The 18,371-nt window shown below is 35.9% G+C and overlaps 1 protein-coding gene across 11 annotated transcripts in view; it reads right to left on the bottom strand.

The window, feature by feature from the left end:
• Positions 1-18,371, bottom strand: part of LOC113965372 (sodium channel protein type 1 subunit alpha) — a 168,490-nt gene that overhangs the window by 68,385 nt on the left and 81,734 nt on the right. For 6 of the 11 annotated variants that reach the window (XM_027678692.1, XM_027678693.1, XM_027678696.1 and 3 more), the window contains one exon: positions 14,039-14,118. The exons of the other annotated variants lie outside the window; for them this stretch is intronic. The gene's annotated coding sequence lies outside the window, so the exon portion shown is untranslated. The remainder of the gene's footprint in view (positions 1-14,038; positions 14,119-18,371) is intronic. 11 annotated transcript variants of the gene reach the window in all.

Below are 18,371 nucleotides of genomic sequence, written 5' to 3'. Positions count from 1 at the left end.
AACAAGAAAAAAATTAGCACTACCTATGGGAAAAGAGGGTTTAGTTCTAGTTTTCACTCACAATTAATTTCTTTAAATTAGGAAGAAAATACAAGCCTCAGTTTTGAAAATAAAACAAAATAAAATAAGCCAGCCTTCCCCAAATAAGATAACTAGCCAAGCAAACCCTCCATGCTGGTAAAACCAGAATGCTCCCTGTGAGCTATCTGTATGGGGAACTGTTGTCCACTGCAAGCTTTTTTCCCCTAGATTTAACACCTAGATTCTCAGTTCTGTCCTTTTGTCTTGTTTAGAGGAAATCAGAAAGCCACATGATGCAGACACAGTATATTATACATCTCTGTTAGTTACATATATGTATGCATTGTTGAAATTGTTATTCTCATTACATTTTTAAATTTAACTAATGTCTCTCTAAATCAAAATATAGGCAGTAGGCTTTGCTTTAGGTTAAAAAAAAAGCTTGCTACTGCTTACTGCTTTGCTAGTTTAATTCTATTAACTTCAAGCAAGTCATTTCTATTTTAGAAAACTGAAAAAAACCCCAAATTATTTATGCAGTTCCACAGAAAGGAAAAAAAATATTTTAATGGGACAAGTCACAATGCAGCTGCATTACTACTCCATCTAATCAAATATATTTAATAGCGTAGAACTACTGGACTGCTACCAAGCTGAATGAATTCCATGCTTACTCTGTTCCTGCAGTGTATCCTGTGCAGCAAATGACTGCAGTACAGAGCAGCAATCTTTCTGCTTTCTTTCCTTTGAGTAGAGCACTGACCCCTTCTACTGACATTCTACATTACTAACTCAAGATTAATTTTCTTAAATATCTGTTTCCAAAACATCTGTTTCCATTTACCTTAGTAAGCGTAATAGCACCTCTCTTCAGTTAAAAAAATAAACAAGGCCATGTAGGCTATGCAGTGTACATTACATAATGCTACTGATTCATTTTACATTAAGGTAAAATTGAATTTAAGACAAAATTTAAGTTCTGGTCTTGGCCTATTACTACACTTGGGAAAGAAAAAATAAAAGCTGATGGAAAACAGATTGCTCCGTACCCTGTGATGATGCCAAATTTGCAGAGCTAACAAACCCAAAGACATCGCCATACTCAAATTATTAGTTTTGTGGGTTGCCTAACCCCATTAATAGCATTCAGGTACTTGCTATCTCATGTGGTCAGTGGAAAGGCCAGAAGCCTGAAAGACACAATGACAAAAGTATTTACTTTTGAACAGTTTTAGTTATGCTTGTTTCTGTGGGGTTTTTTTCTAAACAGATAGAACAGCAAGCACTGATTTCACTCTTGAGATTCCCCTGAATCAAGGAAGCAGATGCAGGAACATCAGGAACATGCTTAACATACAAGATAATGGGGAAAAAAATCAATTGTAATTAAGTAAACCAAAAGAATTTCCCGTTCGCATGCACAGTGATGGGGCTGCTATGAAGTGGTAACCTCCCACCAAACTGTAGAAACTTGTAAATAATTTTTTATACTGCACAGGAAACTCAGACACATATGAAAGGTAGAACTTTTGAAACTTTATCCCCTTGCTTTTAAGTCACTGTACACTCAAGGCATGTCTCAGCACATGCTTGTGCACAGTGCAGAGAGGAGGCAGTAACAGCTTCACTGCTCTGTTTTAGAAGCAGGGTATCATATGCTAAGTCACTGCAGTGCAGCACCCAAAGTGAGGGATTCATCTCACAGACTGTCTTCGAAAAGAGCAAGTGCACAAGGAATGGGAGACGCTCAAACCACAAACCAGCTCCAGAGCCTAGGAAGCACTACTGCCACTGCATGACTTTGGAAATGCTCCTGTGGTCATCAGCCCCTTCTGCAGCCCTCGGCCTATCTAAGGTTTTATGACATGTAACAAATACATGGGCTACATGTGACTCAAGTGTTTTTCAGAGTAATTTGTACTCTATATGTTAATTTCATCTAACATGGCATTAGTATTGCTGTTTATGTGGGCAAGGCAATGTATCCTTGTTCACTGGCCACTCCTGATCCTAAGGATCAGAACTCCTCTGCAGCTCTCTCCACATGGCCCTCAGCAGTTTCGTGATTCTGAACACAAAAATGAGCAACCATTTTTACCAACAGTAAGAGGATTCTGCTATTTCTTAGTATGCTGCTTTGAACTTAATAATTTCCTAACAATATGTGAGAAATGGCTTATTACCAGGAGATTAACAATTTCTCTTTACAGTAGCATAACTAGTATTTCTTCTTGCAGATACATATTTAACTTTAAAACTATTTTATATATACATATATCTCTCAAAATAAAAATAAAATAAAGTCACATCACTACTGTAAAGAAACTTCCAAAACACAGACCTGGTCAAAAATAAACATGTAAGCAACTCTCACCTACTTCCTGATTAAATTTGAACTGATTTTCAACAAAATTTTGAATTAACAATGATAGTCCAATGTAATTTTCCAAAATTCTTGTTCAGTGGACACTCATGAGGCCACCATGTTTCAGTTTTATGTCCAGGCATATCTATACATGACATGGTCTTGAGACATGACAGTGCTCAAGCCCTGACACCTTGTGCCCTAGAGGTAGTACAGTTGCATAGTTCATTTACTCTATTGAATATTAGATATTTGGCTTGTTTTAAGATCTAAAAAGCTCCTACATGGCTCTTGGTATTTTCAGTTGCATAGAGGGGAAAACGATCTTGAAAATTCCTAGAAACCACTCCTAAATGGTTCTTGCTATTGCAGCAACAGGACCTGCTGTCTCTGCCCCACCCTTTGAGCAATGCCTTATTGGAAAAAGTTCTGGATTTGCAAAGAAAGGTAGACCCTAGGAATTAATATTTCCACAGAAGCAGTGTTTTGAAAGCCACTGAGTGAAGATTGTTAGCCACACTGACTTTCATTTAAAAGCAAAGGTCTCACCTTTTTTTTTCCTTTTGAGGCGCTGGTGACTTTCCAGTCATTTAATATTTTATATTCTAACCTTACAATAAATATTCAGGATGTTAAGTTGATTTTTGATGGGAATGTAAAGATATGATAAATAATCCAGTCAAAAGCCAAGAGCAATAGTATTATAGATTATGAAATCTGGTGATATTGGGACTTTAGGAGTTTTTTTTAATCCTATGACTGGTCAAGAAGAACAATTAGAGAAATTTGCTTCTTAAAATAAATAAGAATATGTTATGTGCAGGGACTTTAAATGTTTAGCAGCCCAGAACATTTGAAAATCGATGAACTTAATGCTATGAAGTGTACTGAGAAAACAGAAAAAATGTAAAACTTGGACATTATCGCCAGCTACTATGTGTTATTTAAAAATGGAAAATCATTAATCAGAAATTTCTGAAAGATTGATATATACTTAAAAATAGCATAAACGATAACAAATTTTGCAGAAAAATATTCAGTCATTCAAATTCTGAGCCACTTTCTGTTACCGCCCTGAAGATCAGATAATCTGCTAAAAAGCAAGCAACATTTACTTTATCAAATACAGTACTGAGCTATGTGGTTAAATATAGAATTGTAGTGCACATTTAGTGATGATTTTGCAAAGAAATTATTCTCAAATCTAGGTACAGAAATATGAAAAAAGGAAAGAGAGGTTTGAGATCTGTAGTTCTTATAAATATCTCACATCAAATATACACAAACTATATTAATGAGGCTAATGAAGTAATAAAACATTTAATAATTTTAAAGTTCTCTACCTTTCATTTTACCGTAAATTGAAATTCATAGATTACTAGGTCTGTATCATGTGACTGTTCATGTGGCTCCACCTGTAAGATGAAAGCTCAAACAGGAGAATCAACATGGTACAGTGAAGACGACAGCAAACAATGTCAGAGCTAACAGCAAATTACATTTCTTTCAATCTCAGCTTTTCTGATCAAAAAATAAGAGTTTGCCCATTTTACAGGATTTGGGATTGGTGACTAAAGTATGGTTCAAAACCATACTTTTGTCTTTTTGTTGACTTAAAGTACTCTTGCATTTGTGATTGAAACTACTTATTGCCGTTCTAAATTGTCATTTTTAATGTATTAGAGAATAAAGTGTTTTGGAATGCTGTTTCTAAATAGTAATTTTTAGTTTATAATAGTGAGTTTTAATGCCTTCTGGTATATTGGCATCAGGTGTCCAGGGCAGTATCTTAAATTATAAGATTAGTCATTGTTGTTCCATAACTAACTCTTTACTCTAGTAATAGCAGACCAGTGTGAAAGCTAGTTCTAGCCCTGCTAGATGAGAGAAAGCTTCAGCCACTCAACCTCCCAGAGTCAGGTATTGATTTACAACACACCCAGCTGAGAAAAATGAGGAGAGGCATTCCTCAGCACGTCATGTTCTTGTCTGATCAATGCATCTGAAGACAGAGCACCATTTCCTACCAGACTCTGAAAAGCTGAATAATGTTTCTGCAGGCGTTATATATACAGCTCAGATGCATTTGTATAAACAAGCTTACAGTGAGAAGTAGGAAACTCCATTTTTTAAAACCATTTTTCGATGCACTTAAGTGGGGGTACAACAATGAAAGTAAGAGCACTAAATAAAGATGGGAATATCCACTTATAAAAAGTAAGTATGTCAACAGTGAACACTGTCAGAGAAAAGATCAATGCAATTTGTAGGGTCATGGCTCTAAGGAATCGAAGGACATTTAAGTCTGAGGGAAACATGCACAGTTAAGAAGCTTAAAAATGTTCATATCACATTCACTGTGAGCCAAGGACAAATTAGAGACTTCATTTCATAAGTGGAAATGATATCAAATAGATCTTAATTTGTTTTTGAGGAAAAAGCTTAAGAAAAGTAAAAATACAAAATCATTTTCAGGGCTTAGCAATTTTGAGTAGGAGTTGGTTTGTTACACCTGTTTATGTAGATTTCCATATTTATCACTCTTAAAATTCTTGGTTTTGTCTACGATTTAAAATTGCATCAATATTTATGTTTGTAATCTAACAGATGAAGTCTTGATCCTATTAAAGTTGTTCTCAGAACATGCCATTGACCTCATTCACACAGGTAAGTTTTGTTACCTAATTGATATATTTGAGTTATATCTTGAATAATTCTGATTTGTGCAGTTTCTTTTTCTGAACATATTTTGGTATTTCAATGCTGTACGACTAATGCTTAAAAAGGAAATATGAGTGAGATATATTTTTATTGATTAATAAAAGTACTACTGCAATCATGTAAATATACATATATCATCCATCATTTAATAATTAAATTTTTGTAGAGTATCTATAAATTCATCATGATGGAAGTCTTCTTTTGTCATTTATAGTGCAAATTACTTCTCATACTTTAAATTGTGGGATGATAAAATGCTTTTTATACTACAACATGCAATGTCATACAACATACAATGTCATTGGAATCAACTGCTATAAAATAGTAATTCTCAAGGTGGGAAAGGTTGAGGATAGGGTGCAGGGATTTAGCTTGAGGAAAGTCCTCAAAAAAAAGGTATGAAAATTTTTGCTCTCCCTTCCTCTCTTCTTACTTTTTTTGCTCAGACTTTTTCCTCCATGAAATCTTTTCATCTTTCTGGCAAGCCCATGGAGGACTTGAACTTAACATTGTCCTTAGGTAAGTGGGTCCTAGGGAGTGAGATGCAAGTGTGCTCTCTCCCTCCATGTCTGTTTGAGCCTTTCCAGGCAGCAGGGCTTGCTGGAAGTGAGAGCTTTGGGAGTGTTTTGGGCTAGACTGGATCAAGGCTGGGTTTTCAGGAACATGGTTGTGAAGTTGGGCTTTCTGTTGGCTCAGTGATTACGGAATTCTTGGGGGAACTGCACGTTGACCACAGAAGCTTGTAGCAAGCCAACAAGCAGGAAGAGGTGAATGTATCTAAAATATTCCAAAAGGGATCCCCTTTCTCTCTGTATCTGAATAGCACATACAGATTGAGGTCCTAGATTCCATATCTGAATGCCTGCCTACTATAGGCATACAAAAGTATCCATATGCCATACCAAGGTAACCTGTAATGTAACCTGTAACCTGTAATTGAAATAGAGTAATTTGCAGGCAAGAATCTGGATATTAAGAGGTGTTAAAATTCAAGAGTGTGTACTTCAGAGGAGTAGTATGAAGGAATGCATTCAGAACTTGAGCCCGAGGTGGTTTTTAATAAAGTTCCTGAAACTTCCAGAAGTAAAAATACAACCCACAAACACTGCAATATGGTATTTTAACTGGGATGACACATGAATGCCTCAAAAAACCCCTGAAATCCATCTTGTTTTAAACCCTCAAAACTGTTAACAATTACTGCTTCAGCAAAGCCACTTGAATTGGAAACATTACATAGAGAAACACAGACCCGCAGACCTCTAAAGAGAGGGGAAAACTGCTTACTTTGTGGTCTTCAGTATACTGCTAATCACAGTTTCACTACCCTCAGCCATTATTTAGCCATCTTCACCATCTTTTCTCACATGAAAGAGAGCAAATGGCTCGTATTTCCTATCTGAAACTTATCTGAACAGACAGCTAAAGGCATAAGCCATGCTCTTCTAAAGTGCTAAGTAATCAAGAATTCACACAAAAATCAATAAGAAATTCTTGTCACTCTGCTTGGAGACAATGTATTTTTTGCCTCAGCATCAAAATATAGACTTATATACATAAGCTTATACCTTTTGTATGAAATTTCAGCCTTATATCATAGTCAAGTTTACTTTAAGAGGAAAAAAACTACTGCCAAAACCAACCAATTTCCTGCATTTCAGAATTCTACAAAGCATATAACCCTGAAAAATAAATGCCACTGCTGAGACAAACAGAGAAATATTATGTGCAAGGAGCTCAAAGAAAAAGGGAAGAAAACACTATTAATACTATTAGAGACTTAAATAGAACTTAATGTCCTGAAAAATTATTTGTTTTGAAACAAAGAAATAGCTTTTCAAAATAAAATTTAATGTTTACTACTCCCCTGCACTTAAAAAAATTAATTAACTCATATTTCCCCAGGTGTTTCCCCCCACCACCACCCAAACTCAGTGTTAGATATCATCTAGGAATCAGGCATGCAGACATAAGAGAGGGGGTACTGTATCAGCTACTTTGCTTTCTCTTCTTAGCATGTCTCATAATTTATCATTCTCTACTCTTGGTCAGTAAGCATTTTTGTTTCTCCCAGTGCAGACATTAAATATTATTTAGTGCTGGTTCAGGAATAGTCTGAACTTAGACTTTAGAGATATATAGAAACCTGTCTTGAGGGGAAAGCAGAGAGCAAGTCTGAGGTCAATGCCCACCAGGGACAGACTCCCAGGCAGCCTGTGCAGCAGCTGGACAGCACACAACCTACAGCAAAACTACCAGATGCGCTGTCTAAAAGATATGAGAATTTCTTTTTACCAGGTTGTAGCCCCAGAGTTCCCATAAATTGTAAGATTACATGGGATTGGCATTACATATAACACTTATCATTTTTTAAAAAACTGAATAGAGAATGTATGTGCCCTTCTAAGCTGCTGCTCATTTTAAACTCATTATAGTGACACCCTCAACAGATGTGGTTGATAGCAAAGCAAAAGAGACAATGGCTCTTTCTAGGTCGAGCTGAAGTTTGTGTGTGAAATAAAGTGGTAGCACCACTGTTCCTAGTGTTGCAAGAAAACAGTTTCAAAAAATTATTGCAAAATAAAAATTAAAAAATTAATGTATTGTTTGAATAAAAGTAATCTTCAATTAGAATTCTATTTGAAAAGCACTCCTAGTAATTAAGATTTTTTTCCCCTAATCTCACTGCACATAAATAAAACTGAAAACTTCTGTCTACTATATGTCCCACTCATGAAATATGACAATGTTTTGACTTCAGACCAGTACACTCCTCATACCTGGTAATGCAACACTGCATCTACATTAGCATGTCCACATTTTCTAACTTATATTAATATTAATATTAATAGAAATAGGTTTCTAATTTATATATTTAATATGTATATTTATATTTTATAATTTATTTTCTCATTTTTGTTTTTTTGGTGTTTAGTTGTTCCTTATTAGAGATGAACAAGCTGGTGACACCCTTCACCTTCACTCATAGGATGTGGTTTTGTATTACAGACTCATAGACTGGCTGAGGTGGGAAGGCACCTCTGGAGATTGGCTGTTCTACTAGAATAGAGAAATTCTGCTAATTTTCTCACAGATAAGTAGCCCAGGTGGGTGTACATTCTGCTGCTATAAAATGTTGCAGGCAATTTTATATTTGCCCATCAAAAAGCAGACAGCAACATCCTGAAATAACATCTGGCAAGCCTTCTTCATCTAGGTGTGCCAATAATGATAGTTTTACAAAGCTCCACAGTCCCAGAAAACAGTGCTACAGAGTATACTATTTTGCAGCAGATTTTAAGTATATTCTATATATCATTCTTTCCTCAGACCCTATATATATATATATCTTAACCATCATTTGTTAAAGCAAAATCAGTTTAATCTGCCGCTAAATAGTGATGTATTTTTAATGATTCATGTACACTGGTTTTCATGTAAGCATTCAGGATTATTAAAAAGAAATAAAACGATTTTTTATTTGAATTAAGTCCAGATTGGCACCTGATTTAGCAAGATGCTTTCAAAATTGGTTTTGCACTTCCTGTAAGTATTTATTAACAATCCTCTACACTATAATTAACACTTTCTAATTAGCATTAAAGTTAAACAATCTATCTGAAGATGTGTCCCTCCATAATATTGGCTTTCATGGAAGACAATGACGCTATTTATTTTTTTCCAGCTATAAAATTTTCCTAAGGGACACTTTGAACAGTATTGTGCTGTTTCATTTGCAATTTTTATTTCAGAAATTGCAATATTTTCACAGAATATTCTGAGTTGTAAGAAACCCACAAGGATCATTGAGTCAAACTCTTAAGTGGATGGCCCATACAGCCATATGAACCCACAACCTTGGTGCCAGCACCGTGCTCTAATCAACTGAGCTAATCTCAGGGTCTTTTGTATGTAGTTGATTAACATGTTACACTAGTTTGTGGATTTATTTAGTTAATTCTAAAACCATATTCTAAAAAAAATCTGATCAATAAAGTGTTATTATTTCTTCCTAGGTAACTATAAATATTTTTCATTACATATATTTATATGAACAGTATTTGTTTGCTTTGTAGCTTAGAGGCCAATACATTAATCAATGGTGAGAAATATTTCTGGATCCAGGGACAAAATCACCTCTCTTGCTAAAAAGAGCTGATCTTGGTGCAATTTTCACTCGTTTTAGTTAGTAGTTTCCCAAAGAGTTTGAGAACATGACTCAAGAGTTAGCTCACAGCAGAAGGTATAGCCTGTTGACAGGGTGCAAACAGCCATAACGTTGGTAAAGACAAGATCCTCTGCAGACACAGGGTATCTCAATGCCAATTAGTCTCGGTTTTAGATTGAGCCAAAATGAGTAAGAAAAAATTATACTGTAATATACGTATTATTTTCCTTGGAGTGAAAATTTTTGTTTCAGATAAAACATTTTATTAATTAACAGTACTTGATTTACAATAAATTTTTTTGAGAAAATATGAAGTCCTGAAAACATAATAAAGGATCATCCTTTATGGCTTATCTCCCCTTCTGTGAGTAAAGAGAAAATAAGTTGAATTGAAGGCAAAAATACTCAGATGTAAGGTTTCTACATTATACTTGGACTACATAGTTAATATTTAAGGAAAAAAAATAAATTGTTGGATAACTTTTTTTTCAATTAAGCATTGTTAAGGTAGCCAGTATAGAACTCTGAATAGTTCTCTGTCTTTATCCATCACTGAACATTCCAGGTGGTATATTTGTCATTATTTAGGGTTTCATTTTAGAAAATAAATGTATCAGATTGGGTTTCTCAGCTGTGAAAAATACTGAATATAAACATTAAAAATAAAACTTTGAAATGGCTCTGGTACACTCACTTTAATCAGATTCTGAAGTGTCCTAGTTCCCTATGAAGAAAAATCATCAATTTAAAAATCTTTTTAATTAAATGTATAGTATTCTCCTGACAATAAGCAAATTTGGTCAGATATGCCAAATATCCTTTTTCTGCCCCTTTTATTCACACACTTGCTATCGTTAACCAGTAAAGACTATTTAATCTAAAAGAAACACTAAGGTGTAACTTCTCAGGGTTTATATTCTGTTCTTTCTAGATATATTTGAAGTCTTGCAGAGTGTATATATCATAGGATAAATATTTTCAGGGGATGTTTATATACTTTTAGGCAATCCTAATAAAGATAGCTATTACTAGGTCTATTTTGGACCTTATATAATTTCTTATACACTTTTTTTTTTAAAGTCTGTTATACGACAGATATCTACTTCTTTTTGTAGACTCAGAGAAAAATCGGATTGAAAAAAAAGATCAGAAGCCACGTAGTTCATCTTGCTGCCCAAGGCAAGATTGCCATACCTATTTCCCAACAGATGTTTCATCTAACCTCTTCCTACAGACCTTCAGGACAAATTTCACAGATTCCTCTGACACTATTGCAGCTCTTCACTGTCCTCTCTAGCAGAATGTTTGTCCCCATATCTCATCTGGGTGAGCCCATTTCCTCCATCTTCACTTCCTATCCCACCCAGATGGACATCTAGAACAGTATTCAGCTCCTAATGACCCACCAGTCACTTCACTTCTGTTTTCAGGTGTAGACCTACTCCAGGAATCCTGCAAAGATACTGAAAGAACCCTGCTGAGACATTCCTAACAGGAGCACCTATCATCTGCATTCAGTAATACCTTCATCACAATTTCCTCTTAGCAAACAAATGCAACAATAATTTTAAACAGAGTTTAGACACTTTAAATAATTAAAGAAAATGAAAGATCTTGTTCTGAATGAAACACTATTAAAGAGTAACTAGAAAATGGAGTATGGGGAGGGATGAGAGGATGGAAGAATTGCAGGCATGTACAACTGGAACACAGTCTTGTTACTGGCTTAAAATGCATTTAAATAACCAAGTATTTGACAGCTTCCTTCAGACATATTACTTCAGTTAAACAATACTGTAGTTGCTATTTAGTGCTTTCATCTTTGACCATTGCCACTATTAAATAAAGCCTAATTGAGTTACACACTCTTCATTTATTCCTAAATTTATTCTGACCTTGACAGTATTTGGGTTTTAGTTTGGTTTTGTTTTGTTTTACCAGGATAATGATTTTCAGTGTTTTGAACTGTATTATGAAGTAATTTAAAAAGCCAGTGTTGGAAGCAAATTAAAGGATCTGTTTAAGGAGTAAGAGAAAGATGAAGAAGACTGGTCTGCATGTTTACAAGGTACTGATTACCAAAATAGAGGGAATGAAATGGGATAGATCTTGAAAGTTCGAACTGAGCTGGATGTTTCTGACACCAAAACTAGAGGTGTTATGTCTTTTTTTTCCTCAGATACTTAAGAAAAAAGAGGAAATTAATAAAAAGAAGGATGGAAACACTTTTAAATAGAGCTCTGGAAGGTTAGAGATCCACTGGATACTTGCCTTCTGAAAATGCAATGTAAGGAGAATTTCCTGGCAGAAACAGGAAGAAGAGAGAGAGTTTCTGAGGCTGATAAACGAGTACAATAAATAGCATGGTGGCTGAATTAGAATTGTGGATTTTCAAGTGATATTTAACATGGCAGGGAAGGTTGCTACCCAGAATTTTTTTAACAATTTCTTTTAACAATCTAATTTTTAACAATTGATTTTTTAAAAAATCAATTATTTTTGCCAGAGCTAAATAGCATTTCATAAAAGCATGAAAAGGGACCTGGAACCACACACACTGGTGGAAACAGGAGACAAAAATGATGACACAATAATAAGTAAAAGACAGCAAGCCTAAAAACACTGAACACCCGTGTATTCAGTAAGACATCACAGTGATTCTTTCAGTGAATATTACTAATATTGAATAAAAAGAAATCAGTACATTTTACAAAAGTTGGACTAACCCTAGTATGAAAATGGAGATGATTTCTAAGTCCACATTTGTCATTTAACTAAATACTTCACTCCATACCAAACTTTCAGTTGTTTCCATCCAACTTCTATATGTTTTTATGGATAAGAATCTACAAAGCATAAACCTACAACTAGAAAAATTGAAGTAACGTACCAGAACTACTGAGATTTGGGAAACAAATATGGAGACCCTGCATGATATTCCCCATCTCCCTACAAAATTACATTCAGTCAGAAACATTGGTTGTAGGTTTTAATTGTTAGAATTTACTCAAAGGTTGCTTTTTTTCACATTTTAGAATATTTCAGCTCCAGGACTTTTTTTCTCCTGGAGCAATGTGATCTCTTAAGTGCTCTCAAATATTATGCTAAAAAAAGCCTCATGGTATTCCTTGTCTAGTATGTCAAACTGTCACCATAACATTGGTTGTCTCAGCTTACAAGTGGGAATATCTATTGTTCAATTTTTAATTTGGTTTGTCTTCTGCTGTAGTCATTTTGGCTTGTGGAATCCCACTGCCTCCTACATATATCAACTGTTATCAATGGAGAAAAAGAAGGTAGAATATGTTCCTGTTACTGGAAAACAATCATCAATTCTCTTCATGATATTTAGCCCAAAAGACCCAATAAGTTTTTCCACAGGTGAGCTGGCACTGGAGTTTAGAAACTTAATAATAAGATGAAAGGAAAGACATTTATCCAGAAGAGTATCACAGTTCTAAATGCACACACACAAATAAGATCAAGCTTTCCGCCCCTTAAAAAAAAAAATTGCAAAGAATCTTCTCCTGATTATTACCAGAATATTTCTCATAACCAAAAGCAGGAGAACGTTCAATCTCCGTTCTTAGTTCTTCAGTTTCAGGTAGCCAAAAATCAGAGAGAAGGATTTATAAAATATCATTTAAGGGACAAAATTCAATGCTAAGCTTTGTGGGTTTGTCTCTTAAATATTTTGGGTTCTCATATTAATGTACAAAACTCTAACAGTAGAATTCACATGTTGGAAGGATGTAGTGTAATATGGATAGCAGCAGTGATGCCATCCTTTATGTCAACAACCAGCTGTCCTTTAAACTGTTTGGCGTTGGGGTAGTGCATTGAAGAGTCATATTCATAGACATCCTGAAGATTTTCTAGCTCAAGGCCACCTTCATTTTAAGAATGAAATAATATGTAATTAATTTTAGCTTCCCAGCTATCTCAGTTGTTGACATTCACAATTTCTGAAACTTCAAAGCAAGTTTAGGTTCTAATATGACAATTTCAACATAGATTTCAGTGATCGATAATAAACTACCCTTGCCCCAATATAAATTATTGTTTCAAACAGCTGACAGGATACATGATTTCATGATATATATTTATCTATATAATTTTCCTAAAAGTCATCATAGTCAGACTATTATTTCTGGTACAAGATGATATGCAAATTGTTGTTGTTTTCCTAGAATATCACTAGAATTGTACTGATTAGACTATGCTTTATGCAAGCTCTTAATTCCCTTAATTCCCTGTGTCGCTCCCCCCCTCCCTGCTCTTGATACTTCCCTTAAAATAATGAAAACTTTCTGGCAAACTGAGGACAACCAGTTTGAGGTTGCTTGTCTTTAAGTTGCTTTCCTGTGTCTAAATACTTTAGCAAATATTCAAGATCACGCAAACCAGGCTCAACAGAATAAACTATCAGGGTGTCAGTCTTGACAGCAATCATCCTGTTATTGTTTTACTTTAGATCTCAGAGTCATTTTTAGAACAGTCTTTTTTCCTTTATACTTTATATTAGCACCTCGGTCAAGCCTGAAAAACATAATAGAAAAGTAGGTGCACTTCAAGCATGCAACACTAACATCAGCCAATAAAAGTACAATTGACCAGGCTTTCAATAGCGATAGAAAACACCAATCCATTTTCAAATACTGCTGAATGAGTAACACCTTTTTCAAAGTGGAGATGAAAGATAGGTGGCTTGAACACTCCAATCCCAGGTAAATTATTTCAGTGGGATTCTTTTAAGCACATACCTCAGACAAGCAGCAGAGGAGAAATCCATTTTAGAAAAGACGCTGAAATAGGTTGATGTCCACCTGGCAAATTTCTTGTGCTGTTTGAAAAAGCAAGACGGTTCAGATTATGAACCGAGTTATATCTACAGCATTACAACCAGTTCTGGTCAGCATGTAAATGAAAATAAGAGCTTCTAGCAGTGTACCTGATCAGAAAGACATAGGTCAGAGGGCAAGAGAGATAAAGGAGAGGGATGCCTTTCTTCCTTTGGTAAAACATTCCTGTGAAGCATTTAACCTTAAAGCAGAGCTTCTCTACGGGAAGGAAAACTGCACACTCCTGGAATGCTTGCTTTAGCCCTTAATGTGTTTTCCATGTGAAGGAATAACATGACCTCTTTTACCTTCTAAACAGTTCAGGTAAAATACTTAATAATAATTTAAACAAAATCACCCCCCAACAAACTGGCAAACACCCAAAAATACAAGGCCGCTGAAATCCTACAAATGTAACAAAATGCTGTGATGCCAAAAAGAACTGACTGCAGCTTTTGAAAAATTTTTAAAAACACCAAAATTTTATCTTCTCCTTAATTATATGCTTAACAATAACTATAAAGGAAGCATTCAGAAATTATTTAAAAAAAGAAAAAAAGGTGGGGGGTGGGGGGGATCCATGCCAACAGCTCACATCAATGCACTAAGGTCTAGGATTTCACATCCTGCTGGCTTACCTGATAAAATGGGAATTTCAAAAGCATCATGAAGAAAACAAAAATTAAAGAAACACCAAGAGATAGTCATAACGAAAAGCTTGAAATGCTAACAAACTTGTTCAGATCCTCAGTTGCAAAAGATTACAAAGTGTTTATAAATTGCTGCATTCTCATCGAGAAGGGAAAAAAAAAAAGACCTCTGCAGTATCTTCTCTGCTTCATTCTCGGCTTCCTGTTCTAAGGCTCATTCTATGGCACCTAACACAAATCAGCAAATAGCAGGAAAAAAAAGGGGGGGGGGGGGGGGGGGGGGGGGGGGAAAAAGGACAAGGGGGGGGGAGAAAAAAAAAAAAAGGGGGGGGGGGGGAAGACACCAAGCCATCACCTTAAAGGACAGCCCCATCTATTGGCAAAAACAAAGAACTGGCTGTTAAAAGATCGCTTTTTAGGTGATTTTCTGACTTAAACGAGTCTGAAAATCTGCAACCCCGTTTTCCTTCAGCGAGGAACAAAGGGCAGGGGTTGCGCTGAGAAGTATATTTCTTTATCCAGCGTTAAATAAGCTACAGATTTCAGTAACCTTCATTTCTTTTCTGTTAATTACTTGTCTCTGAATCGTGCGAAGGAAATACTTTGGGTAAGTGCCGGCCATTACAAAAGCACTAGACACCTTTCCAGGTCAGCCCCTGGCATGCCACAGCTAAATGTTACCTGTCCTCTGTCTCATTTTACACCTCCCCACTGAGTAGTGGTGATAGATTCAACACCATCAGTCATGGGTTCAATCACAAAAAAAGAAAAAGGGTTGCTGTGCCCGAGTCCCGTGACGTGTCCATCTATTACAGACTGCGCTGCTAATCAGGGCTCCTGGTACACGACTGCCACATCAGCTCTATACATTCCCTGTATTCAGATGGCAGCTGCGCAGCCAAATCTGGAACCTAGACAAAAAAATGCTCCTTTTTAAAATTCAGCCTGCTAAGTAACAGTAACTGCTAACACAATGAACTCCATCTGCATTGGCTCAGCCTCAGTTTGAGCTGAATCAGATGGCATTATATATTTCTCATTTTGCTTTGTGGCAAAAAAAACAAAACAAAACAAAAACAAAACAAAGAAAAAAGTCGGGATGACCATGAGCAAACACTTCTGAAAACCCCAGTGTCCACCATGCTGGAGGGGGTGGGTGCAGTACGGTAGGAAAGGAAGGAAGTGGACAGTGACTGGGAAGGTAAGAGATGCACGGAGGAAGGGTTAAAAGTAATACTGCATTTATTTAATTGTTTAATACCATTTCTGCATGTAAAGACAGAAGAAAACAAACCTAATTCATACCTGCATGCAATAAGGCTACAATCTATGATATAAAATATACTTAACATTAGCCTCTGATTCAGTGACCCCAGGCAGCTTTAATGAACTTAATGCCTTAGAGTCAATTCCAGTATTGTTCTGATATAGATTTTTTCTAACATTTTTACATCATGAGAATTTGACTGCTTAAATTTTCCTTGAATCCAAACTGTGTGAATGTGAATTTCTCCACCTCCCACCTGACATGCTTGTCCCTTCACAAGAAGTACTTGGAATCTCTCAGTATAACACCTAATTTTCAGGCATTTATCAATACAGAATGCTATGAACAATTGTTCTAACAATGAAATCTAATCGCACAAAATTTAAAATATTTTCTCTTCAAATACTGCAGTGATTAAAAGGACACAGTAAGCAAGCTTATGACACTAAATACTTAGTTAAAATACACCATAATAGTATAAACCATAATAAAATATACCATAATACTAGTACTCAAATGCTGACACACAAAGGGCAAGACCAAACTGGACACAATCATGCAACCTGTCTCCTCTGAATACGCCTGAGGTCTGATTTAGAACGGCTTCCCATGCTTTCATCTTTCACTGCTGTCATGATCACCAGTTTTGAATTTAGCTTTTCTGATGGCACTACTGGTAGGCTGCTCAGACAGGTCCCCATTAGCCCAACGCAGTTCAAGTCTATGACCTTCAAGTAGAAAGAGCTTTCTTTAAACCATTATCTTGTTATTATTAGCTGGTAACACACTCTTCAACTGTGTCATGCTTTCTTAGGTATAATTCTAAAGGCTGATTTGTCTTTTTCTCATATATTTGCAAAATTCTTTGGGGTCATGAAGAGCATTTGCAAGTGAGAAATTATCTTGTAGCACTAGTAACACACCTGACTCAGAATCATCCTAAAAATTTTAAATACTAAACGGATGTTCAGATACTATTGCTGGTGCCAAATGATCACTCACAGAAATTTGTCTGTTAATGGAGGATGTTTCTGGAAATGCTGCATTTTCTGGTGTTTATAAACACAGACTCAGATAAAAGGTAGAATACTTGCTTCTCAGCTTGAAGTTTTAATATGAGTTCCTCCAGTCTTTGCTATAATCTGGGCATGTGTGACATGTTACAGCCATAGCTCCTTTAAAACATTGCACTTTGAAATGAAACAAACAACACAAAATTAAACAGTAAACCAGGAATGAATGAACTAAGATATCCTGCTTTAAGCATCAGTAGAGGTTCAGCATAGGATGCTTAATATGACCACTGACTTTGAGAAAACTCCAAGTATAATAAACAGAATACAAAAGCTTTTTTTTTGAGCAGCATTTCTCATGTCTCAGATTTCACTGGTCACAGTGGTAAAACCAGGTGCTCAAATTCACTCCAGCAGCTTATATTGTCAGGAAAATGGATAGGGTCTCTGGTTATCTTAACAAGCTCCTTTGGTGGCTTCTTGAACTGGACTGTCATCTCATATGGGGTTTCAGAGAGAAGACTTCATCAACATAACACCAACTTCTTTCCAACTGCTAAAGAGCTATATCTCATGAATTCTTATATATTTAATATTTTAAACTTATACATTGCACCACAACTGAAGAAAACAAAAAAGGTTTCTCAATCACAGTTTCTCCGATTCTAAGATACAGGGAAAGTTAGTAAATAAAACACTGTCTAATGAGTCGTCTCCCTCCCCTCTCCTCCCCAAAATCCAACTTGCTTTTTTTGCTGTCTCTAAATAAACAGCATTTAGTTTGCAAATTAAATTGCATTTAGTTTGGAAATTTTTGAGCACTTCTTCCTGCAAGTGTGGTGACAACTCCCTCCCTGAATGCCCAAGCATAAATCATCTTAATGGGCAAGGGCTGAAGCAACCATCCAACAGGCCCAAAGGAGAACCCCTCTATGCCCTGCAGAGCAAGGACACAGTTGCCAGGCAAACTTTCCATTGCAGCCATGAGCTTGCAGTCTTGCAGATTTCAGATTCTGCAGACCTGGTAACTTTGCATTAACAGAGATCTATGGTTCACTTGCCCTCATATAAATTTTGACCAGTCCTACTCTTGGTTCTACCTCTGAAATACTCTGTAAATATTTAAGAGCACTGGTGAAGAACATCCCACTAAGTTTTTGGCTCAAGAGCCTTAGAGATCACTAAGCATTGTGAGATACTGTTTTTCTGCAGCACATGAAAGGATTCATCTGGAAGTTCTCCAGGTGACCCTCTGCAACACAATTCCCTTTCTGAATGGAACCTATAATGAACTGCAACTGGAGAAAAAAGAGAATGTAGTCCTT

This window comes from Neopelma chrysocephalum, unplaced genomic scaffold (genome assembly GCF_003984885.1).
Source record: "Neopelma chrysocephalum unplaced genomic scaffold, ASM398488v2 Primary Assembly neopelma1_44, whole genome shotgun sequence".
In the NCBI taxonomy this organism is placed as follows: domain Eukaryota; kingdom Metazoa; phylum Chordata; class Aves; order Passeriformes; family Pipridae; genus Neopelma; species Neopelma chrysocephalum.
Note: the sequence above shows the minus strand (reverse complement) of the source record. Positions and strands in the feature narration are given on the sequence as shown.